Genomic DNA, 21,020 nt, shown 5'->3' with positions numbered 1-21,020 from the left:
ATCACATCAGTGCTGCTGCTGCTATGCTGGGCTAAATCACAAAGAGGAAAAACTGCTGCTAAAGGATGGAGTTGTTAAAGAGTGTGTGTCTGTGTCTGCATGGAGGAGCAGCTTTGTGTGTGTTTCCTTCAGGGAGATTGTGGATTTATGCCTTTAATCTTTATATTTGTGCAAAGACAGATCTTACAATTCAAGTGCGTACTTTTATTAATATATAGCAATTTAACAATGAACCATTACCTAAATTCTACCAGATGGGAATGGGATCTCTGAAAAAAAAAGAAATCATGGGGTTAGTGCACTCTGAAAATAAATGTTCAATTAAAAATATAAGCTTGTTACTCAGCTTACAACAAATTTTAAGGACTATAGGAAACTCAAAATGTAAGAGCACTGATGTAATGTAATAGTTTGGCGATCTACTTTGTTTCCCCCCAAGTGAAAATTTTGCTCCATTCTTCTTTGCAAGACAGCTCAAGCTTGGTCAAGTTGCATGGGGCTCAGGCATAAAAAGCCCTTTACAAGTCCAGCCACAAATTCTCCACTCCAGAACATTTATCTTGTTGTCTTAAAATATTTATACTCCCAAGCTGTAGTTCTCTTTCAGACTAAATAACATTTTCATCCAGGATTTTTCTATATTTTGCCGCCTTCAAGGGTAAACTGCTAAGAAGCATTCCCGCAGCATGATGCTGCCACCACTGTGCTGCACAGAGGAGATGGTGCGTTTGTGGTGATGTGCAGTGTTTGATGTCTTATCTGATAAGCAGAAGGCATAATTTTAGTCTCATCAGGCCAAATAACTTTCTTCCACCTGACCATGGAGTCTCCCATGTGCCTTTTGGTGAACTCTAGTCAAGATGTAATGACTTCTTTTCAACGGTGGCTTTCTCTTTGCCACTCTTCCATAAAGCTTTGACTGGCTTTGACTAAGTTTGTAAGGACAGCCTGATGTAGGTAGATTTACACATGTGCCATATTCTTTCCATTTCTTGATGAACAATTTAACTGAACTCTGGGGGATGTTTAGTGCTTTGGAATTTTTTCTGTATCCGTCCCTTGACTTAAGCCCTGAGTTGCTTGGAGTGTTCTTTTGTCTTGGTGGTGTAATGGTAGCCAGGAATACTGATTAACCAGTGACTGGACCTTCCAGGCACAGGTGTGTTTACACTACAATCACTTGGGACACATTTATCATTAGCACAGTTTAAAAATGAAGGTGAAAGTAACTTCCAGTAGCCTCAAAAACCTTTCACCTTATTGAATGGATAAAATTGCAGAGAACCCAGCCAGGTCAGAAAAGAACTGATGACTTGGGACCTGAGATGCTGCATGCTAAGGTTAAGTTGGTGCGCACAGCAGTGGACATAATTTGCATCCACTTAAACATCTTGCACCTTCTTCTGCACACCACTTGTGGATCCTCTTATGCTCGCGCCATCGTAAGCACGGGAAATGAGTTTGCTTTTTTGGTCATCAGGGAGAATGAAGCTATCTAGGAGTGCTGTGGAGATTAAGTTGGCTCTGGCACTCTGGAAAGGTCCACACTCAGAACTCTTCTTGTGGGTTCTGATGATGTAATACACCACAACCACCAGCTGACATTGAGCTGAAATGTCCATAGGTGCATCTGTCTGGATGGAGACAAAGTTGGCACTCTTAATCTCATCAATGATGTGCTCTCTCAAAACTGAAATCCTGCAGTCAAGTAGTTCATTCTGTACACTCTTGGACGTTTCCCTGCAGTCTTCAGATGACTATGTAGTACTGGTTCCAGGGATACAACAACATCCACCAAACCTCCAGGATTTTCAGAGTGACCATGCAGGGCTAGCTCAGAAGTACCACAAAACTTAATAGCAATAGCAACATCATTGTCCAAGGTTGAGCTGTGTTCAAACTCATTACCTCATTGTACCCACGAGTGCACTATATAGTACAGCTAATTATAAACTGTAGGTAGGAGGGAACAAGTGTTAATTTAGGGCATTAATTTAGACACATCCATGGTTTGACTTTTCATGTATCTTATTAGTTTTATCACCATTCAAATGGACAGCAGTATTGCTCTGCACGAGTCAGACTGACTCAACCTCGAACGGGGGTGTGATGGTAGACAAGAGAGGGCTAGATGGAAAGAGAAAAGAGAAGGTTAAAATAGGATGGAGTTCACAACATAATTGGACATCTCTGTGTTTTCTCTTCCTGCTTGGATTAGAGAAGAGAGTCAGGCAGGATTTGGGACACATGATAATTATCCCATCTGAGATCCCATCTGTGACCCCCCCTGTCCCCAGCCTGTTTTCTTAACCCTCCCCAGCTCTCTCAGCTTAAACGGGATTGTCTTTCTCTGCTCCAGAGTCTCTGAGGTCACTAAAAACAAGCCAGGCTTTTGTGTCACAACAACAAAGGATTTCAAATGAAGGAGAGGATACTTTTAAACTCCCTATGAAAGGAGCCTGCACTTGTTTTTGCAGTTTCACACTTTCAGGAGAGCTTGAGTTTTATGTTTTCTGCAGACTGTGCTAATGATGCTGTGTACCTTAGAGAGACGTGTCTTGTTTAACTCATCAGTATGTCTTCATTGGGACACAGAAGCTCTCTGGTTTTATGATCAGATGATGTCAATTTTGTGGTGGGAATAATACTGACATGACTCGTCAGGTTAATTAGATCATGTCTGGTATAATTTTCCATTTTATTTTGTAGATCCACTTCCTTTTTTTCTCATTTTCCTACCATGTGTGCCAGCCCCGCCCTGATCACCCACATCTGTGTCTAACTAGCCCCTGGTTGTCTGTGGATCCCAGGTTGCGTATGAAATTGCACTTATCCTCTACTCTTTATTCTCTCTATAGTGAGCTGTCTGTAGCAGACTATATAGGGACTTTAGAGTTGGCATGACAACAAAATCAAAATTATGATTCTGATACCGAGTTGGGATCACAAAATGAAACTGGTTTGACTCTCCATATGTGATGGATCAGACGCTGGATGTCCATGAGGGATGGTAACTTTTTCAACAACTAGAATTAATTATTTAGTTAAAGATGAACTTCTTTCTTGTTTAAAGGCTCTTCCCAGATAACGTGACACAGCAGCGGAGAACCCCCGCTAAGGCAGGGGTCCTCAGTGTGGGGGTCGGGCCCAAGGTTATTTTAGTTAACTAAAACTAACTAAATAACTAAAACTAACATGTAAAATCATTTTGGTTAACTAAAACTAAATAAAAACTAAGCTTTACAAATAAAAGAAAAACTACCTAAAACTGTATTGTCTGTTTATGAAACTAAAATGAAATAGAACTAGGGGCAAAATCTCCTCAGTTTTAGTCTTTGACATCAGCATTGTGACTGACATGAACACCCAAGCCTGGAGAGAGTAAAATCGCCTGATTTGGTTGAAGATGGTTGACTTTACACAATGGTAAATTTAGGTCTTGATTGGTATACGAACATTAAAGACCCTGTAAAGTGAAAATGAATGTGTATTTAGGTTTGTTGTATGACAGGTCATTGTATTATGAACCCCTAAATCATATTTCAGTCAAATAAAACATTTCTCAGTTTATAAAATTAAGCTTCAAAATCATGAAAAATGAGGTATTAAAATCTGCTCCAGGATGGTGTGGGAGTGGGATGAGGTGATGGGGTTAAGCCCATGCCTACTCAGGAGAAATACGATCCTCTCAGATTTAAAAATGTTACAATCTGAATGTTGACCTTTTGATCAGAGTGCAGCTGCCTGGCTCTCTGCCAAAGAGACAGTCTGTTTTCTGGCTCAGATCTCTGTTGTCATGCTTTAAATGATCCATAGACCACAGTGGCTGATAAATTTGGCAAATGTACCTCTCAGTGAACAAAAAAACAGCATTTAACTGACTGTTAATTTAAATAAAGGCAGTAACATCAGCTAATAACAGACTGTACTGAGATGAACCGCTCTGTGATTTTATATTGTAGTGTTAGAGGGACGGGGTCATTGCCCACTGTGGGCTTGTGACATCACCAGCCCACATATTTGCCCTGCCCAAATTAAACTCAGTCAGGAACAAGCGGCAACCTCCGGTCCTGAAAAATGAAGCCAATGCGGAAGTGCAAAAAATTGCAATACAACGAGTGTCCACTTGAGGCTGGCTGCAGGAACACTGGAAGTCCCGTCTGGACACCTGTTACAACCAGCTGGTTTTTACTCTAGAAATAAGCTGGTTTACAGCCTGGTTCAAAAGACCAAACTTTTCTCATTAGCTGAAGTCTTCATGTGCTCTCACTGTACGAGTGGTGAATTTTTTTTGTACCACAATTGTTTAGATTATAGAAAAAACCTCACTGCGAACTGGTTGGTGCATCTTATTTGACTGACAGATAGCTCGACAGGCAGAAGCTACATTGCTGTCAACCAGAATGCTAGCTAGCTAGCTGACAGGAAGTCGCGGTTAGTGGGCGGTCTGTTAGGTTGAATCAACGTTTGGTTGAGACCACGATTTCAATATGGAAGCCGCCGCAAATTGGCTTCAAGAGCTGTTTGAGTCCGCCTATTGCCACATCCATTTCCTGAGAGGGGTGGGGTCAGGGGTGTAGTCAGACAGCTCATTAAAATTTAAAGAACACAGAAACAGAAACAGCTCATTCTGAGCAGGGCTGAAAAAGAGGGTTTTATAGACATTCAAATATCTGGAGTGTTTTTTCAGCAACAGACTACCCAGGCACAATGGGGACCCCTGAGACCAATATAGACTCGTCTTAAGGGGGTAAAACATGTCCCCTCAAACAGAATTCAACCATTTTTTCAGACGATGTCTCCTCATTTTACCTTTTTAATTCAGAAAACAAAATAGGGAAAATGGCAGCCATTATTGTTTTTTTGGTTTCTGTCCAGAAATAAAAAACAAGTGAAGCTGGCCATTTTCTTGATTTCCACACAGTCAAATACCCTTTCAAAATAAATGATACTTTGGTACCCTGACCACAGCCTCTTGTCGAGGGACAGCAAGATGTATTTTGAGCGCGTAAGGGCATAAAGTGCTAACATTAGCATCTGCTAGCTAGCATAAGCATCCACTAGCTTACATGCTACTAGCAACAGTGGCACATTTAAGTCAAGCATGAGGTATTTAAGACAAAAGAAGGTTGTTCTCTTTGAAGGAATAATGCAAGCTCAGCACCAGGATTACTAATTTACCCCGCCTCTTTCCTGACGACAGCTGGGATAGGCTCTAGCCCCCCACAACCCCAAACAGGGTAAGCAGTGTAGATAATGGATAGGTGGATAACACATTACCAGTTATACTCCATCATGTAGGGATGCATTCTGTATACACAGATGGTGGTAATTACAGGGGTTACATGGGGACAAAACTCATAGTTCTCCACTACAGCAAACTAGACGACATCTCTACACTGACCCAGTCTTTGCCAGATCTAGGATTTAGACTTGAACTGAAATAAGTGAGTCACAGTTCCTAACTGAAAATACAACACAGAAAAAAGTGTCAGAATAACAGATGCACCTTGAGAATAATAGCACTCAGAAAAGGTAGAAATTGATTTTAAGAGTCCTCTGCCCCAAATGTGGATGCCCTATATATTCCCTTGCTCCTGAGTTATGACACATGGGTCTCAGAACCTGACATCTTTGGCACACTTTTATCATTAATGGAGTGACAACTGTGGGCTTCTTCAGATAGTCAACCTGAGCTGTGCGGATTTCATACTCAAATATGTGTCATTATCCAATTACCTGACAAACATCCTCTCAAAGGCGTCCTGTTTAAGCTAAAAGGTCTCTTTCTCTCTGAAGGGCCAACTTGTAGATTTATACAGTGTGTCCTGTAAAATACATCCCAAGAACCCCACAGGATCACAGGCGTCCAAGGCAGTAGGGCATGTGTTGTTTACAATATCTCAGGAACCATAAGACAGATCTCTGAGGAGTAAATCGTGATTGGAAGCATACCTTTTTGATTATATGGACAACTTCTGGCATGTCTATCCCTTCTAGAGCATTTTCAACCCAGGGGGAAAGAGTGGTGTTAATTAAGAGCTTTGATACCAAGTTCGCTAAATCAATGATGATATGACTTCTTATTATGTTTTTTTTTTCATGTTTAAAACATCAGCAGTCTTGCTAACTTTGCTCCATTTTGACTCCAGAAGAAAAAGACAATAACTTCCTGTTAGCATGTCAGCCAATCACGAGGCTGCAATTTCTTTTTCTATATCGTTTTCCTGGTGATAGTGACCAATGACGACCAGCCACAGATAAAAAAGGAGAAACCAGAAAAGCACTCACAGAGCGCAGACCTCTGCCATTCGCCCTATCTCCCACTAGTGAAGAATCCTTTAAAAAATTCCCGGATCTGTCCCCATGTACCCCCTACCACAGCATTCGCCAATTCTCTGCCTCCCCAATGGGGTGGAAACACGGTGAGGCAGAGAATTGGCTTCGCTATGGGTGGACTGTCATGCTGGAAGCATTGCCTGCTGGTGCCAACGGATGCACTGACAGTCTCACCCATGGTCTCACTGGACAACTGGAAGTCATGGCAGAGAGTGAATATTCCTCTATTCCACCCAGCATTGTGAGTATTCTCGCTACAATTCACTGTCTTTCTCTCTGTTACGCTCCGACTTGTCTCCTCAACCAGGCGTGCATTTTTCAAACTCTATCAACTCCAAAACTTTGAATAGTAACACACACAAAATGCTGCTGGGATTGAAGTTACTCATGTCTGCCATCTCCTGGTGTAAAGTGGTAAAGTCTACAGGCATTTTAGCATAAGAGATACAGCCAGACCAAGAAAAGTAAAACCTGGTTTGGGGTTGTACTGGCTGGCAGGCTTGCCCACTGACTTTGCTGGGCCCCTGAAAAACCCAGTAAATGAGCCCTCATCAGTTGTGTTTTAGTGATCGTATCAGTGCATGTGTATTGGATCAGTGCGTTGAACCAGTAGCATCCTGGCTTATAATTACAATGCATTTTGGAGCTGATGAGTATGTCGAGCTATAACTGGGTTCTGATGTTCAAATTATTTATTATTTAATCCATTTTAATCACTGTTTCCATCCATTTTGCCACATTTGCTCTCCACATAAAACAGCCATTTTTTTTTTCTTTTAACCCTTTTCATTCTGAATCCATCCATCCTGACAGAGTGCTTCATACAGCACCAGAGATGGAGAGGAACTTTTAGGACGCACTCACACTAGGCAATCGGTACCGTGTCTTAATCCAGTGCCTGTAAGGTGACAGAGCAACAAAATCATCCCTTTATTTATTATATTTCCATGGTGGATATTCATATGATAAACGGGCAAATCATGGTGTTTAAAGTGAGGATTTGTTGCGAGAGGGAGAGTGAAGGAGGGGGGCGAACGAGCAGGAGGCAGTGTTTTTTTGCCACACTTTAATCGCTTTCACCACTTATCCAAGCAAACATTTGTCACTTTTAACCCTCTTTGAACTGCTTTTCACCATTTTTCTGCCTATTTTTTCTTACCACTTTAGCCAATTTTTTTCCACTCTTAAAACTTATTTTTCACTTAATTTTGCCACGCTCTTCACACTTTTAACCAGTTTTACAATTACTGTCTTTACTCTGCAACTATTTAATTATTTTTCCTTTAAAGTCACTTTAAATCTTTCCACTTTATTCTCTGGTGTCCTGACATCTGTGCACATATAGCTATAAAGTCTGACTTTACTTCCCTTATTGTTTAGTTCAGTGTGCCCATCCACACTGTTAACATTACATATAGAAGGGTAATTCTTTTGAAGAAAATGGGTTTACATTTTGAAAATACCACATTGTACTACAGCATACATAAATCAAATGTTGCTTTGATGGAAGTGTTTAGTATTCAGGTTAAACATAAAATATAGTTACTGCAGCTAAACTTTAAAATGGACCATGATTTCCTGACCTCCATGGGCACCCCCACTTAGCTGGGCCCCAGATAGCTTTCCTCTTTATCCCCCCCTTATGGGTGGCCTTGCCTGTTGGCTATTGTTAGTTCAGAGTTACAGACTTGTTGCTTATTGGTATGATTTCTGGGCCTCAGGAGAAAACAAGCGGGCACTCAATCATTCATCTGGAGTATTTGGCTGATCTGGGGCACAGATATTTGCCCATTTCTTTTCTATTCTGTCTTTGTTTCTCCTCGATGGTCTGCTTCTTCCTCTCTGAAAAACAGTATTCAACTTGCAAACACCATCAAAGATGAAGTAAAGTTAAACACAGAAGGGAAAGGGTGTTAAATTAAACTAAGGATTTCCTTTAGAGGCTTTTAGCTTCCCTTTCACAAAGGTTTTTTCCCCTTTTTCTGTGACAGACAGGGTGATGAGCCTCTTTAATTACCACAGCAGGGACCCTTCTTTCCCCACTAGTGATCATGATCACTATCTTTTGGTTGGGAGGAACATTTTCAGGAACATCTAATATGGGTTCAGGATTGTGTTTTGTTTGATTAAAATCACTTGATCATCATACTGGTCTGAGTGATGTTATCTGCTGGATGTTCTTTTTAAAACGTTCACATCCTGCTCCTCAGAGATTTTCTCTCCTGGTTAACTGGTGGGCATCAGGTGTGACCGTAGACTATAGAAAGAATCAGACTAAAGCACTATTTACATGGGATTAGTGTTACCTGTGGACTTCTGATACAAGGTTATTATAGTTAACTAAAACTAACTAATTAACTGAAACTAGAATTCAAAAATCATTTTAGTTAACTGAAACAAGAAAAGAAAACTAAAACTGTATAGTGCACTTACAAAACTAACTAAAATAAAATAAAAATGGAGACAGAATATCCTTATTTTTGATATGTTTTTAAAAATGTATGACTCAGATCACTCAGCCCTGATATCTATCCGCAGAAAATCAAAACTAACACTAATACTATTAAAAATTAAACTGAAACGGAGCATTTTTGAAAAGAAATACTAAACTAAACTAACAAACCAGCAGTCAAAACTAATAAAAATGAAACTGAAATTGAACACAGAAAGTGAAAACGAAATGAAAACAAAAACTAATGAAGAATCCAAAACTATTATAACCTCACTCTGTTAATTTGTGAATTACCCACTGGGGTCAGTATTCTGTGTGATGCATTCAAACAGGACAAGTGAAGTCTGTAATGTACTCAGATTTACTGGCATTTCCAGAAAACATAAAGGTGCTGCATGACAGCAGTAATAAATATGCATAGGTAAGTTTAATTTCTAAATTCTGTTCAAAAATTCAATGTTGTGCACATAGCATTTTGCTGTGGCATTTGCTTCATGTATCCTACACATACTGTTGGAACCTAACCACTTAATGTTGAGCAAAACATTTCAAAACCTAAAACTGTGTTATGAATGAAATGTGCGGCAAATCCCCTATTTTTTGTCAGAAAAAGTGGCACAGGTCTTAAAAAGCCCACATATACCCCCCTAAATTGCAGAAATGCCATTTCACATGGGAATAGAACTACCTGTGGATCTATGTGTGCTATGATCACTAATAACACTTTTTTGTGTTTTTGTTATGTTGCATAAAAACACAACAACAGAGCTGTATTTGAACATAACCTGAGGTAGTAGAAATGTTTTTTTCACTTGGAAAAAAAAAGGAACAAATAAAATGAAATTCTCTAAATAATAATTTTGGTCACATCTTACCTTGGGGCTACTTCTGTCAGCATCGCTAGCCTTGCTTCAAAACAATGCAGTGCATTGTAGGTAGACTGTTGCTAGGCTATGCGGAGTGTTGCATTCAGGTCTGAAATACCATGGGAATTTACGAAAACTAGCTTAACAGGTTGCCCTCTGCATCTCTGGCATGACCGCAGGCTGGGCAACTTGGGGGTTGGTTCTAGGCCGCATGTGGCCCCTGGGCCGCTAATTGAATAGGCATGCCATAGCCTCTTCAGATGTAAACGTACGTGCAAGCAAATACAAGCATTTTGAGTCTGTTTTTTTATCGCTTTATTAATGTAAACACATAGAAACATACAGCAGAACACTGACAAAAGTGAGCAGCATCACAGAGGCATGTAACCACTTGGTGGTAGTTTTAGTTTACAGTAAATGTTGATGCATGTGCACACAGGTCAAAATCAGATCATTTTTATTTAGCCTCCATGAAAACAGTGCATTTAGACTCCCTCACTGTGAAGGATTCTTATCACTGACAAAATATTGCTCCTGTAAACATATGGTAGCTGAAGTCATGAGGTAAAGGGAAAGTTCAAATCTCAGAAAAGACGTTTTTATGAGCTCCTGTCTGTGATCACCTCCTGTAGTGCGTGTGAAGGACATAGCACAGGAACAGGTGGTTCACACAGAATGAATGACAGCAGGCAGGAGTCACAATGGCAACTCATTATTATTATTATCAACTTAACCTCCTTAATCAGAGAGGGTCTAATGTGCCATAAATTCAAGTTATCTTATTGGTTCTGGATTCACAACGCACTTTAACATTTTCAATCGTTGCTGAATGTTCACCGGACTTACACCAGACTCTCACCTTGTTCCTGCAGAACTGGGAGAGCTCACACGCAAGTGTGGGAGAAGAAGAGGAAGAAAAAGAGAAGTTTCATGGTAATGATAGTGATCCTGACAGAGAAGGACAGAGGGGTCGAAACAGGTGAGCCTGTGAGTAAGAGAGAAAGAGAGTGTTAGCTGATCTGTGTCTCTCTAGAAAGACACTCTCAATAATATTGTCCATCACAGGCTGCACTACTCTTGTCCTTTCATGTTCCCTTACTTTGGACACAGTTTGAGAGCAATTCATCTTTACAAGTTCGGACTGGGATGAAACTCCTTTAAAAAAATCGGACATGATAAAGTTTATAATCAAACATCTAATGAGCTGCTTATTTTAGAAAAAAAAACCCTATTACCATCTAACAGGTCAATGTGGCATTAAACATCGAAAAAAAATCTGTTCTCAGCCCAGCTGCCCAGCTAGTCTGCCTAAACCTGGAGCCTCATTTACCAACAGTCAGAAACAGTAAAAAATTTATCAGGGTTAAAAAAAAAGTTTGAAACACTTTAAATACATTAAAGAAATCAGTTTGATTTAAAAAGAAATAGTCAACATGGTAAATAAGTGAGTAGTGATGCCTGTTTTCATCCCACTGACCTCCTTATCAAACCTCATCTTCTTGATTTCTTAGGGCGCACTCACACTAGGCCATCGGTACCGTGCCTGGGCCCGTTTGAGCCTAAAGTCCGGTACGTTTGACCAGTGTGAGTGCATTTATTCTGTGCTTGGGCGCGGCATGCTTCATGGCCCTGGCACGGAAGGACAAGGTATGCCTATGCATGGCACGGATGCAAATGAGCACAAGAGCGGGAATATGACATAACATGAATTAACAACAAAAGGACCCGCGACAGAGCGCACAGAGCACACCAGGCAGCAGCTGCATGCTCGAGACGGCAGGATTTTTCTAGAGAGATAGGGAGAGAGAACTATATATTTTGTCTCATTGTATTTCAACAAGTTACAAAGATTTTATCAGAGCTAAAGAATTTAACTTCGCACAGCTCTATAATGACCTTGTTCTAATGGATCCCAGTCCAGTCCACATTTCTGACCAGTTTCTTGCAAAGTCAGGCTTTAACGACTGTGACGACTGTCTTTAGTTTGTAACTCACCCGCAAAGTGGAAAAGCAAACAATGTAGTTGAACTTACAGAGTTTAAAAAAAAAATATCTGTATCATTCAATGGTATTTTCGTAGTAGCTAGCTGACAGCATTTGGGCATTTGGCCACCTACCATAGCTGAGACAGACATGCTACATTCCCTAAACTGATTCTTCTACTGTGCATGCAGACTGGGACAAAGACAGTTAAACTGCCTAATTAGGCTGTAACTCTGGCTCAATTTTGCTATGCTAATGCTATGCTAAGGAGTAGAGGAATGGTTCCTAGCTTTGAAACTCAGTGTTACGTTGCAGTTTCAAATGTAAAAATGCTGCTCTCTGATTGTTGACATCTTATTTGATTGTCATGTCATATGAAGAATCCACTATCAACCATGGAAATGTGCCTCTTGCTCTCCAGACACATGTAGCTGCATAAACATATTCAGCCAGTAAAGTAAATAATTTCACGGGTTGGATCTCATCACTCATTGTGTGAGGTTAAAAAAAATTAAAGGCACTTAATGTGATTAAAAACTAATTATCAATACACAGGAGAAGGTTTGCCTCATTTGTAAATGCAAAGAGAACCCATAGCATGAATGGTGAAGGGCAGTGAAGGACTCTGCTGAAGCTATCTTCACACCTCTAGTAGTGCTCCAGATGGAGGCTGTGGCCGACTGACAGGATGGCATCCTGCTTCAAGTTACCTTACCTCAAATATTTACAGCAGTCATCAAAGCCAAAGAAATCCTAGGCTTTAATAGCCAAAGTGCTGGGTTTCTTATCACTGACACATTTGAGACGAGGCTTACAACCAGTCATGCTGTGGAACCTTTGTAAATTTGTTGTGCACTGAGATTTTTCTAAAATGAAAATATTCTTCAGTCTGTATGTTTGGTTTTCTTGTCTGCTGACGCCAGTCAATGACTTCTTGAAGGAAAGCTCTTGTGGGATGTTGGCTATTGAATTAGAAAATCAGTCAAAACAATGGCTCCCCCGTGACAGATGTCTGGCTAGTTTTATACTCTTCAGGCACAGTAGAGACCAGCAGGTACAATTCATGCCCTGTTGAAAATACAGTGTTAAATCAAAGCTGCTGAGTTTTGGTAATGTGCTAACTAAGGTAAAGCTAAGTGCTTTGTTCATGTGTTAAATGCTGTGGTATGATGTTAATGACTGTATTTGTGTTAGGAACAGCTGATCACGCTTTGATTATGTTTGTTAACATAACCTTGGTCATGTGGTCTTCAACACTGGACTGGTTTAGCCACAACAGACATCTCTACTTTCCAATTTTCTGAATTGGGAAAGGGAAAGATTAAAGACAGTCTGGCTGCAGACCTTTCATTTCTGACGGCTTCTCTCACAGACTGTTCATCTGAGACACTGTTTATCTAAGAACTTTCTAAATAAAATCATATTAGACTTCTGTTTAGCAGTAGGGAATGGGTAAAGTAACAGGAAATCAAAAGTTTAAAGTCAAAAACCTGACCTGCAGAACCTGGTTATAAAAAATTTAATACATCTGAGTAAACAGTCTGCTTGAAGGAAAAAAGGTTGTCCTCCTTAAAATCACTCTGACCCAGCAAGTGTATGTTATGAAGCTATGTAGCTAGCATAGCTAAAGCTTAGCTAATAAAGCAGCTATGTCAGCTCCATAAATAACATCAAGTATGTTGGCAAAAGGTCGCATTGCTAAAGCAAACTTTGTCATTTATTACATAGCTATATAGTTAATGTAGCTAGGTTAGCTTTAGCTAAGTTTGCTCACATTTCTAAAGCTAAGTTAGCTAGAGATAATGGAGCTATATAGCTACATCAAGCTCACAAAGCAGCTATGTAAGCTATATAGACACATACTCTACGTAGCTATATAGGCTACATTTGCTAAAGCTCACATTGCTAAAGCTAAGTTAGCTATGGATAGTGTAACTATGTTGCAGATGTAGCCAAAACTTAGCTTTAGCTACATTTAAAAGAAGTTACAGCAAGCCACCATTCATCTAACTACTTATTAATAATTTTGGTCCTCTATGTCTCAGGCTGTGTAGCTGGATTCCTGCATTGCCTGGGTTCTTATTGTTTTTATGGTACTTGATATCAGAGTCTTTCCTGCATCCTGATGATGTCCATGATGTCTTAGTTGTGTAGTTTGGTTTGATGTGCGCCGTCTGGTTGATGTCCTGTGATGTCTAAGTTTGTATGGCATCACATGACGTCTGGGTTTGGATGTATTTTGATGTTGTTGAATTATTATCTCGATCATATTTTTGATTAGATTCTTTAAGTGTGTGGATCCTGCTGATGTTGTTTGCATGTCATGTTTCTGTCTTCTTTTGTTTGGGTTTGTTTCTTTGTTCCTCTGTTTGCTTCTGCACATGTCAAAGCACTTTGTAAACCCATGTTTTAAAAAATTCTATAAAAATAAAGTTATTATTATAATTATACAGCCCAATTATCAGAAATACACAAAACACTGTGTAACTCCCATTCATTTAATGGAAATGCTGTTGAGGTAAAAGTACACTGTGGACTGTTGTAAAAAAACAAAAAAGAGTGCAAAGTTTTTATAGTATTGCACACACCAAACATTGCATGTACCATACATATGCCTTTCACACCAATACACTGGTGAGGAGCAACTTCAACACAGTCAGTTTAATTATGATCATGATATCATTGAGTTGATTAATATATTACTTAAACATTTCTTCTGTGCTTTCACTGTTCATGGATTAGGCAGAAAATATAAGAAGTTTGTATCACTACAGTATTTACACAACTCCAGTAACAGTGATCCATTGGTTCTATCTCAGAGATACACAACACTGTACATGGATAAAATGTAATTCTCTACTTCTGCATAGTGCTTTCAGTTCACATTGCAATACTTCACACAGTAATTACATCTTCATATATGTAAAAAAACAGAAGTTAAACATTTTTATTAACGGAAATCAGTTTTAAGATAAATAATTACATTCAGGAACAGAAATGATGTCATTGCTTTGTAAGAAAGAGTTTATGCCAACACCGTGTCTATATTCATCATAACGTGTGACTCCAGTCGTCTTAGAGTTTTAGCCAAGGTGCATTTCTGGAAGTTTACAGTCGAAACCAAGAGTTTCAAGCTCATGCTAGTTATAGGTTGTTTGCAAGTAATGTAAGATCACTGGAAAGAGCTCAAGAGGGGGGACAGGAAGTGATTCTAAACAAATGGTATCAAAATGACAGTTCTGTGCTGTTAATGGCTGTGCCAACTGGATTTTAAATAACATACTAAAAATTTTACTAGGACACGAGTTAAGACTTGTGTACTATGTTTGAAACCCATAGAGTTATGAATAGAGCTTTCTGTCTGTAATTTGCGCTCTTTTTGTCCACATTTATGCACGATCAATCAAAGCTTATGGATATGAAACAAATGTTGCAATACCGCAGCCAATCATGGGGGGCAGTGTTGAGCGATGTAGCCAACAGTTCAAGCCGGAGCAGCAACACAACAACAATGGTGGAACTCACTCAAGCATTCTGAGGAAATATCACCCAATAAATTTTGAGTAGTTATAAATTATATTAATGATGTTAGCTCACCTGGGTACAGAGAGAGACATTTACAACAGAACAACTGGGCAGAGGACGGGTGGAGAAGCAGAGAAAGAGCTGTGGAGCTCCGTGTGAGACAGCGACCTTTGGGGGATTTATTGTTTAACGTCCATTCCAACATAACAAATGTGTAAGAATGAGGGCAGTGATGACTGTCAGCTGTCAGTCAGTGTTCTGGTTTTGTAATGTTAGTTAAAAGAGAGTCATGATGTGCTAAAGTTAACACAGTATCTGATGGCAGAGTTAGGAGAAGTCTTTTTGGTGTTATCCCAATGTGCCGAAGAGAAGTCAAAAAGGAGTCCAGCTGGCACCTCTTGTAATCAGTCAACATCCAGGCCTCACAAGAGTATAGTAAGACAGGGAGGACCAAGGACCGAAAGGCTCTGACTTCCATCTGCATGCACAGATAACAGGAGCACCACACCACCTTGCCCAGCAAAGCCACTGTCCAAATCTGTGGTTTATCTCAGCCTCATTGGCAGACTATGGATTATGCTGCCAGTGTAGGTGAAATGCTCTGCAACTGCCATGCTCTCACGATTCACAGACACTGATTGGATGGCATCCCCAAATGCCTGGATCTTTGTTTTAGCCCAGGAGATGCGCATTCCCAATATTTCAGCCTCCTCACTCAGCAAGTTAAGAGTCCCTACAAGGATAATGACAGTCTCCGCAAGGATCACAGCATCATTAGCAATGTCCAGATTGGTGATCCGGAAATTGCCAGATGGCAATCCACAGTTCGCTGCCCCTGTTACCCGCCCATTATCCAGTCCATACAAGTACTGAAGATTGTATTTAAGACAATCTCCTACCACCCCAGGATCAACTTAGATGAAGTCAGAGGTGGAGCACACCTACAGCACTCTCTGTACCAGAGTATAGAGCAGACATCAGCCAGACAAGCAAATGTGGGATCCTGTGAAGCCCAAGAATCCTCTGGAGGGCATTCCTGCTAACTGAGTCAAACGCTCTGTTAGTCAACATAGGCTGCAAGTAACCCTCTACTGAATTCCCAAAAGAGCTCAGTGAGGACCCAAAGTGCCAGTATGCAGTCTACCATAGACCTCTTAGGTATAAAGCCCAACTGTTCAGGCCACTGGTGTTGGAGCAGCAGCTCAAGGATCCTGTTCAGAATATCAGTGCAGTTGCCGGGAACTGAGAAAAGTGTAATACTCCTGTAGCTGTTTCTCTCATATATCATTCTTTCCCATCCAGATAGAGACAACAATGTCCTTCTTCAGTCAGTAGGAATGATTCCCCCTTAAGGAGCAGCTAAGAGGATGTAACCTCAGGAGGGAGGCTTCCCCAACTGCCTTAAGCATCTCAGCTTGGAACTAACATACACCTGGTTTGTTCCTGCCCTTAAGATTATTCACCATCTGTCAAGTCTTCTCAACACTTGGCAGGTCACAATGTACAGGTGGGTCCACACTAACTGCATCTGTGGCATCAATTTGAAACTCACAACTGGTAAGAAATGCTCGATACAACTTCTCTAAGTAGCCAGACCATCGTTTCTAGATATCTGACTCCTCTGTTAGGATCGTGACATCAGGCACCTTAACTGCAGAGCAACAGGAAGATGCAGCTGCCTTGATGTTCTGTATGGCTCCAGGGAAGCATTACTTGTGCCTAGTTGACTGTCTTGCAGCCTTACGCCTCAGTATCCTACCCAGTTTGATTTCGCCATCAAGTCTTGCCCTGCAACTTGCCTCAACAATATCAATGGTTTCCTCAGAAATAACGCCACCTCCTTCTTTGTGGTAACCTTGGGGTGTATTCACAGGCAGGAGTCAGGGTACCAGACTAGAAGCTTGCCCAGAGAGACTTAGGATCTCAAATGACATCTGGTGTTCCAAGAGTGGCCTCCTCAAGGCAACGGACATCCAGTCTGATTCGACTGGAGTTGGCCTTCCTGGGACTCTCACAAAAATGATACTAGTTGGTTAATGGTAAAAAAAAAAAAAAAAAAAAGCCAGAGGCACTGCAACAGTGCTGCTTTGTGGCTGCGCCATTACAGAGTAGCTGCATAAAAAGGAGTACAGTTTTAATAGTCAGATTAATGCCTGTATCTAATGTAATGTCTTTAGCCTGGATAAGCAGCAGAAAATGGACCTGTGGATGTGTTTTCCCGGCAGTATTATAAGTAAAAACAGCAACAAAGTTCCACAAAAAATCTCAAACTTAAACTTTACTCTGTCACTTTTCATCCAGTTCCTGCAGCAAATGTATGCGGTAACGTGGCAATCATTACATCCATAGTTTTTAAAGTTTCCATAAAGACTGCCCAGCAGTCACTAGAAAAATCATCAAGAATCATATCTGTGAATTTTTCTTTTATCCAACTTTTAAAACTCAATATCATTTAATAACAAATATTTCTGTGCCTTTTTTTGAAAATATATATTTTTACGCAAAAGTATATTACATGCAACACAGACTTAAAGCTTTAATGTGTAGAAATAAAAAGTGATTTCTCATATGTATTTATTTTGGTTGAGTCCTTACATCACCTTAAAAAATCAAACAGTCTCAGAGCCAGAGAAAATCTTAATTTTTCCTTTTCAGTGGTTCTTGTCATAGCAGCCACCATGACAGAACCCCTGTTATTTATTTTACCTTGGATACACTGGATATTATGTCAAAGACTGCTACATAAGGAAGTTTGAACTGCTACTGGAAGCTGTTTTTTGTTGTGATATCTCATGCATCTTTTATGCTGCTTGGAGTATGATCATTCTCTTCTAATAGGCTGCATGTTCTGTCACCCCATAATGTAAAAGTTCATCCTCACACCCTAACTCCAACCACAACAACTGTAACGTTGTGGCCTGACGAGTCATTTCTGAGAGTGGAAACAGATCAGCTCTGCCACTTCTACAGGCTACCTGTTATTATTAACTGAGGAGTCTATTTAAAAGCTACACTCCATAAGGTGTTTCTATGAAACATTAAACAGGCTTTTTAGTTTCATGGATGAATTTTTATATAATGAGGGGGAAAAGCTATTAAAAAAGTGGCCATTTGAACTTCTTGGTGTTTGAATTTCAACTTCAAACGATTTAACAGTTTGGCCCCCTGCAATCAGGGCCTATGAAGGGGAGACTAATAATAAAACATATGGCAGGGTTTTTTTTTTTAAGATAAATATTAACACATTTTCATTTTAGGAACTAAAAAATGGCTAACGAGGCATGTGTAAAAGTTAAATTGCTTACAGTGATATAGATTGTGAAATTAAATTTTTAGATACAGAAACTGTTTTGCATTCATTTTCAATCTAGCTTCAGTTCACCACCTCACTGTCTCTTTGCCTCCAAAATGTTCGTATGCATAGGTCACAGTTTCCTTGAAAAGTTTATAAGTGAAATGCCTGGGTTCTCCTTTATAAATTCTGTGTATGCACAAAACAGGGCCTAAAATTGGCGTACGCCAAAGTATGTGATCTATAAAAAACAGACCTGACTGTAAAATAGACACACCTATTAGCAAATTCTGACCAAGCGGTAAGCTCCAGTCCTAAAAAATGAAGCCAATGCGAAAGTGCAAAAAACTGCGAGTGTCCACTTGAGGCTGGCTGCAGAAACACCAGAAGTCACGTACACAACACGTTAAAAAGCCGATTTTTACACTAGAAATAAACTGGTTTAAGCATGGTTCAAAAAACCAAAGGTGTGTCATTAGCTAATGTCTTCATGTCCAATCACTGTATGGGGGTGAATTTTTTTGTACCACAATCGTTTCGATTATATTTAGGACAAACCTCACTGCACACTGATTGGATAGCTTGATAGGCAGACATTACCTATCTGTCAACCAGAGGGCTAGCATTAATGATAGCTTAGCTGACAGGAGGTCGAGCTCAGTGGGCGGGCCATGAGGTTGATCCAAGATACGGTTAAGACAGTGATTTCAATATGGAAGCGGACTGGCTTCAAAAGCTGTTTGAGTCCACTTATTGCAATCAAACGGCTGATGTCACACAGGCTTTGTCCAGTTCTTTTTACAGTATGATTCTGACCCATGTGCACAAACATTTGGAGACAGAGGAAAATTGACGACACGTATGGTGATGTAAATTACTCTGGTCTTCATTATAGGGTTAGTCTTTACTATAATATTAATGATTAACACTTATCTGATAGGCCACAACAGAGAGTACGGTCTAGTCCCGCCCTCTTTGGAAAGTGTCTTGAGATAACTGGTTATGAATTGGATTTATGCAAAGACTGATTGAAAGACTGATTGATTGATTGAAGGAAGTCTGTATTCTAATTCATTTAAAACAATACACTTTACAAAATTTAAAGCTCCATTCCACTGTCCCATCACCATAAGGAGACTGTTTCATTTTTATGCATGCCTAGTGAGCCATATTTTACTTCCTGATATGAAAACTGGTAGTTAAATGTATGGCAGGATTTTGAAAAGATAAATATTAACACAGTATAAGTCACCTTAAATAGCCCTATGAGCCCTGATCATAGATGGCCAAACTGTAACATCATCGTTTGGGGTAGAAATCCAAACACCACGAGACAGGGAAAAATTAAACAGCAGATCAAAGGGCCATTATATTATATTACTGACTTTTGAAATTAAACATTTAGTGAGGATAGAGGATTGCAGCCTGGAGAGACATGCAGTGAGCAGAAAGAGGCTCATCTTCAGCATCAATCAAACAATCCTGAATCTCTCTCTGTCAGCAGAGGTGTTGTGTGTTCCTAACTTCTTTAGAGCACATTCACTGTGAAATAACATCTATCCTAGCTTGGCTGCCCCGTTTTAGCATCAGCCGGCACTCGCTCTCATTTCATCACCCGTCACTGTGTGTTGTCTTTCTCTCCATCTTTGGGTTGAAATGTAAGTATCACTTTTTATTCAGTACGTCAGTATTTTCAGTACTATCAAACATAAAATTAACAATTTCAAAGTATCAAAAAATGTTGTCAACTTTTCTGTTGAGAGAAGGAAGTGAATGCATGTTGCTGACTGAATAAGGATGACTTTTCAGTCCCTTTTATCAGGTTATACTCCCCCCTGCAGGAAATCCAAGTACACTGCAAAGCTAAGCTGATCAGTGATCGTTATCGGTTTCAGGACTCTGATTGGAGCATGCTCCGTAAGCAGCTGAGGTGGGCGGAGCTTTCAGGGAGTCTCTAATTCTCATCTTTTGTTTCTGTTTTGATTGAGCGCCTCCTGGAGCACAGGACTGTGCGTTTAAGACAATTTAAACACTAAAATGCAATGACACTGAAAGATAAATTCAGACTGATGTAGAGGTTTGTAAAAAATGCAGGTATTTGTTTAGAAATGATTACAATTAATAGAGATTTTTGAAGAATAAATGAGGTAACTACGTTTATAATGGGAAGCCTGGTGTCGATCTCTCATAACACACTTCAGCTTTTCTTTTTGTCAGCACAAAGAGCAAAGAGAGACAAACACTGAACTGTGATTTTCATTATGATTATCACTATAAATATTGTTTATTATTGTATTGATTGAATAAAATCTTCTAGGGTAATTGTCTTTGAATATCATTTATAGTTTAGGACAGTGGTTCTTAGCTGCTATTGACTCAGGACCCAACACCAACTCCCTATTGAGCAACTGCGACCCAAATTTCTATTTGATTTATCAGATTTCTTCAATGAAAAAAACGATGATGTTTGGAGTTCAGACAGTACAGAATGAAGAGAAGCAACCAAAAGAGAAGATTCTGGAACACATTCCTAATAAAATTCCAAAACATGTCCCGGAAAGTT

The sequence above is a fragment of the Cheilinus undulatus genome, linkage group 19 (assembly GCF_018320785.1).
Source record: "Cheilinus undulatus linkage group 19, ASM1832078v1, whole genome shotgun sequence".
NCBI classification, from domain to species: Eukaryota; Metazoa; Chordata; class Actinopteri; order Labriformes; family Labridae; genus Cheilinus; species Cheilinus undulatus.
The sequence above is the reverse complement of the archived record's forward strand: the minus strand, read 5'-3'. Positions refer to the sequence as shown.